Below are 6,000 nucleotides of genomic sequence, written 5' to 3'. Positions count from 1 at the left end.
AGCAAAAGAGATATAAGTAACATGCCTGATGGAGAATTTGAAGTAACAACCACAAGGACACTCACTCACTGGGCTTGAGAAAAGAATGGAGAACATCAGGTGGACCCTTATCACAGAGATAAAGGAGTTAAAAAAAATCAATCAGAAATGAAGAATGCAATAAATAAGATTGGAAACAGACTTGATACAATGAATAGCAGAGTAGAAGAAACAGTGGAACAAATTTGTGACCTTGAAGACAAAATAGTGGAAAATGATGAAGCCAAACAAAAGAAAGAAGAATAATGGAAAAATAAAACAGACTTAGGGAACTCAGTGACTCCATCAAATGTAATAACATTCCTTTATAGCAGTCCCAGAAGAATAAGAGACAGAAAAGGGGGCAGAAGGTTTATTTGAGGAAATAATAGCTGAACTTCCCTAAGGTGGGGAAGGAAAAAGACATCCAGATCCAGGAGGCACAGAGAACTTTCATCAAAATCAACAAAAGCAGGCTGGCACCAAGACATATTGTAATTAAATTTGCAAAATATAGTGATAAAGAAAAAATCTTAAATGCAACAAGATAAAAGAAGTCCTAGACTTAAAAGGAAAGATCCTTAGAGCTAGTAGCAGATTTCTAAACAGAAACTTGGCAAGCCAGAAGAGAGTGGCATGATATATTCAAAGTGCAAGAAGGAAAAAATGTGCAGCCAAGAATACTCTATTCAGCAAGGCTATCATTCAGAATAGAAGGAGAGTTCAAGAGTTTCCCAGACACACAAAAAGTAAAGGAGTTTCTGACCAATAAACCAGCCCTGCAACAAATATCAAAGGGGACTCTTTCAGTGAAAAGGAAAAACAAAAAGTGACAAAGACAACAAAGGATCAGAGGAAATCTCCAGGAACAATGACAAAACAAGTATTAAAATGGCAATAAATACATATCTATCAATAATTACTCTGAATGTCCATGGACTAAACACACCAATCAAAAGATATAGAATGTCAAAATGGACTAAAAATCAAGACACTTCTATATGCTGCCTAAAAGGGACTTATTTTAGACCAAAAGACACATGCAGATTGAAAGTGGGGAGATGGAGAAATATTTATCAATAAAATGGATGTCAAAGGAAAGCTGCAGTAGCAATACTTATATCACACAAACAAGACTTTAAAACAAAGACAGAAACAAGAGATGAAGAAGGGCAGTATATCATAGTAAAGGGTCAAATCTAACAATTGTAAATATGCATCCATTGTGGGAGCACCAACATATATAAATCAGTTAATAACATATAGGAACTAATTGATAAAAATACAATAATATTAGGGGACTTAACACCCCACTTACATCAATTGACAGATCATCTAAACAGAAAATCGAAAATAAAACAATGACTTTCAAAGACAACCTGGACCAGCTGGACTTAACTCATATATTTAGAACATTCCATCCTGAAACAGCAGAAGACACATTCTTTTCAATGCACACAGGACATTGTCTGTAATAGATCACATATTAAGTCATAAATCAGCTTTCAACAAATATGAAAACATTGAGATCATATCGTGCATCTTTTTTGACAACAATGCTATGGAAATTGCAATCCACCACAAGAAGAAAATCTAGAAAAGACCACAAACACATGTAGCTTAAACAGCATACTACTAAAGAAATGAATGGCTCAATGAGGAAATCAAAGAAGAAATTTAAAAAAAAAATACATGGAAACAAACAAAAATGAAAACACAACAGTCCAAAACCTTTGTGATGCAGCAAAAGCAGTCTTAAGAGGGAAGTATATAGCAATACAGGCCTACAGAAGCAAGAAAAATAAAAAAAAATAAACAACCTATCCTTACACCTAAAGAAGCTAGAAAAAGAACAGTAAATGAATTTAAACTGCAGCAGAAGGAAGGAAATAATAAAGATTAGAGCAGAAATAAATGATAAAGAACTCAAAAAACAATACAACAGATCAATGAAATGAGGAGGTAGGTGTTTCTTTGGGAAAAAAAATAATGAAACTGATAAACCTCTAGCCAGACTTATTAAAAATAAATAAAATAAATAATAAATAAATAAATAAAATAAATAAAATAAAATAACAAATAAATAAAATCACAAATGAGAGAGGAGAAATAACAACGAACACCACAGAAATACAAACAATTATAAGAGAATATTATGAAAAACTATATACCAACAAATTGGACAACCTGGAAGAAATGGATAAATTCCTAGAAACATATAAACTAAGAAAACTGAAACAGGAAGAAATAGAAAGTTTGAACTGATAATCAGCAAAGAAATTGAATCGGTAATAAAAAATAATCTCTGAACACACAAAAATCCAGAGCCAGATGGCTTAACAGGGGAATTCTACTAAACAGTTAAAGAAGAGTTAATACCTCTTCTTCTCAAACTATTCCCAAAAAGAAAAGTAAGGAACACTTCCAAATTCATTCTATGAGGTCAGCATTACCCTGACACCAAAAGCAGATAAAGACCCTCCACTATAAAAGAGAACTACAGGTCAATATTCCTGATGAACATGGATGCAAAAATTCTCAATAAAATACTAGCAAACTGAATTCAACAATACACTAAAAAAAAAAAAAAATCATTCACCATGATCATGTGGGATTTATTCCTGGATTACAATGCGGTTCAATGTTCACAAATCAATCAACATGATACACCACTTTTATAAAAGAAAGGGTAAGAACATATGAACATTCCAATAGATGGAGAAAAAGAATTTGACAAAGTACAACATCCATTCAAAAAACAAAAACAAAAACAGACAAACAAACAAAAAAACCCTCAACAAATTAGGTTTAGAGGGAACATACCTCAACATAATAAAGGTCATATATGAAAAACTCATCACTAATATCATCCTCAATGGAGAAAAACTGAGAGATTTCCACAATGGCCAGGAACAAGACAAATATATCCAGTCTCACCACTCTTATTTAACATAGTACTGGATGTCCTAGCCATAGCAATCAGACAACAAAAAGAAATAGAAGGCATCCAAATTGCCAAGGAAGAAGTAAAACTAACACTATTTGCAGATGACATGATATTCTATATAGAAAACCCAAAAGACCCTACCAAAAAATTGCTAGAACTGATACACAAATTCAGTATGGAGGTTCCTCAAATAGTTAAAAATAGAACTACCCCTCAATCCAACAATTGCATTACTAGGTATTTACATGAAGAATACCAAAATACTAATTTGAAAGGATACATGCACCCTGATATTTATAGCAGCATTATCAACAATAGCCAAATTATGGAAAGAGACTGATGAATGGATAAAGAAGAAGTGGTATATATATATGGAAATTCAAATTAAAACTACAAAATATTATGGCACACCTATCACAGTAGCCAAATTAAAAAAAAATCTATATCTAATATCTATATATCTATTGTTAACTCCAAAATCAGTCAAGGATTTGGAGGAACTGAGTCACACATAGTTTTCTGGTAAGAATGTGAAAAGGTTTTGACAGTTTCTTCTAATACTAAAAATGGATTAGGCATGTATCCCACAGAAACTAAACTTACTTTTACACAGGACTTTGTGAATGATTATTTATACCAGCTTTATTTACAATAGCCCCAAACTTTAATCTACCCAAATGTACTTCAACAGAAGAATGGTTAAAGAAACCATGGTATTCTGTGGAATACTATTCTGCAATAAAAAACAAAACAAAACAAAAAAGTCTCGGTATGTGCAAAACTTATATAAATCCCAAGAAAATTAGTTTGAGTGGAAAAAAGTTTTGAATGCACTACTACATGATTACTTTTAAAGTTTATAAAATAATATAATTACAGAGATTGATAATAGACTAGTTGTCAGTGGTTAAGGATGGGCAGAGGGTTAATAGGTGTGACTAAAAAGGAGAAGTATCAGGGAAACATGGGGTGAAGTTACAGTTAAATAGCTTGATTGTGGTGAAAATAACATTATGGTACAAATGTATTCAATTCTTGTATAGGGCTACACATGGATGCACACACACATATATGCACACACATGCATAAATGAATAAGTATATAACTAGTGAAATCTTAATATGGCCTAAGATTGTTTAAATGTCAATTGCCTGGTTTTGATATTGTACTATAGTATGCAAAATGTTGTTGCTGGGGGAATCTGGATGAGTTGGTATTGAAACATTTTGTACATTTCTTTGGATTTCCTGTCAATCTATAATTATTTCAGAATAACGTCTTTTTTTTTTTATGAGCTGCAATCAAAATTACCATGCGGATTTTGCAGCAAACAAAATTGTATCTGAGTGTTCACATGCTCTCCACAGAATTTATTTTTTTTTAAAGATTTGTTTATTCATGGGACGCCTGGGTGGCTTGGTTGGTTGGGCCACTGCCTTCGGCTCAGGTCATGATCCTGGAGTCCCAGGATGGAGTCCCGCGTCGGGCTCCCTGCTCAGCGGGGGGTCTGCTTCTCCCTCTGACCCTCCTCCCTCTCATGCTCTCTGTCTCTCGTTCTCTCTCTCTCAAATAAATAAATAAAATCTAAAAAAAAAAAGATTTGTTTATTCATTTCAGGATCAGAGAAAGGCAAGATGGTGGAGGAGTAGGGGACCCCGTTTCAACTGATCCCTTGAATTTAGCTGGATAGCTACCAAACCACTCTGAACACCCAAGAAATCAGCTTGAGATATAAGAATATGTATCTGGATCTCTACAAGCAGAAAAGCATGGCTTTTTGCGAGGTAGGAAGGGTGGAGTTGTGAATCTGCAGGGAGACATTGGAAGATTAACAGAAGGGGGAGGGAGCCTCCATAAACTGGAGTCTGAAAAGTGATATAACACCAGAGCACAAAATTGGAACCCTTAGAAATCTGCTCTAGGGAGCGACATCACTCTCCGAAAGGAGCTCTGGAAATGAAAAGGCAGAATTATAGATAGAACATTGTGGGCTCGGGGTAAGAGAAGCCTCAGAGCCAAAGGGGCTTCCTGGGCCAGCAGAGTGCCAGAGCAGGAGAGCCAGGAAGTGGCTTAAGGTCAGCGAGCCCAGGAAAGGTCTCTCAGTTCCAATCGCCATAAACTGCAAGCCGGCCAGTTGAGAATCGCTCTTCTGGGCAGACTAAAAAAAAAAAAATCAGGAGCCTGTGCCAGGGACTGGGCAAAACTTCTCAGAGTGGTAGTGGCCAGGAAAGGGCTCTATCATGATCCTGGAGTCCCTGGATCGAGTCCCGCATCGGGCTCCCTGCTCTGCAGGGAGTCTGCTTCTCCCTCCGATCCTCCCCCCTCTCATGTGCTCTCTCTCATTCTCTCTCTCTCAAATAAATAAATAAAATCTTAAAAAAAAAAAAAAAAAAGAAAGAAAGGGCTCTAGATCAACGCCCAGACAAAACCCAGGAGCTGCGGGTACACTCAGAGCCTGGGCTGCTCATGCTTTTAGAAGCATAAAGGGCAGGGATTCTCCTGGGCCCCTGGGAAGACTTCTGAGAGAGTCACTGTGGGCGTGCACCATGGGAGGCTGTGGTTTTCCTCAGTACACACAGAAATGGAGACTGTTTGTCCTGGAGTGTACAGTGAAGAGAGCGGACTGCAATTTCTCTGCTCTGGGCCAGAGGTTTGGGTGTGGCCATTTTTGCTCTGACCCTTGGAAGAGGCTCAAAAAGCTGCCAGAGAGCAAAAGAACTGTAATCTGGTTCTCACTAAGCCCATCCCCCTGAGAGGGGGCAGGGCAACTCCACCCAAGCAGTGTTACCTGAGAAACGGGGAGACAGGCCCCTCTCCCAGAAGATAGGCTGGAAGAACAAGAGGACGACAACCCTATGGATCACATTAAAACTGTAAAAATCCAGGGGCACCTGGGTGGCTCAGTCATTAAGCATCTGCCTTCCGTTTGGGTCATGATTTCAGGGTCCTGGGATCGAGCCCTGCATTGGACTCCCTGCTCGGCGGGAAGCCTGCTTCTCCCTCTCCCACTCCCCCTGCTTGTGTTCCCTCTCTCA

Source organism: Mirounga leonina, unplaced genomic scaffold, assembly GCF_011800145.1.
Source record: "Mirounga leonina isolate KUSES-001 unplaced genomic scaffold, KU_Mleo_1.0 Mir_204, whole genome shotgun sequence".
Lineage (NCBI taxonomy): Eukaryota > Metazoa > Chordata > Mammalia > Carnivora > Phocidae > Mirounga > Mirounga leonina.
This window is presented reverse-complemented; position numbering follows the sequence as displayed.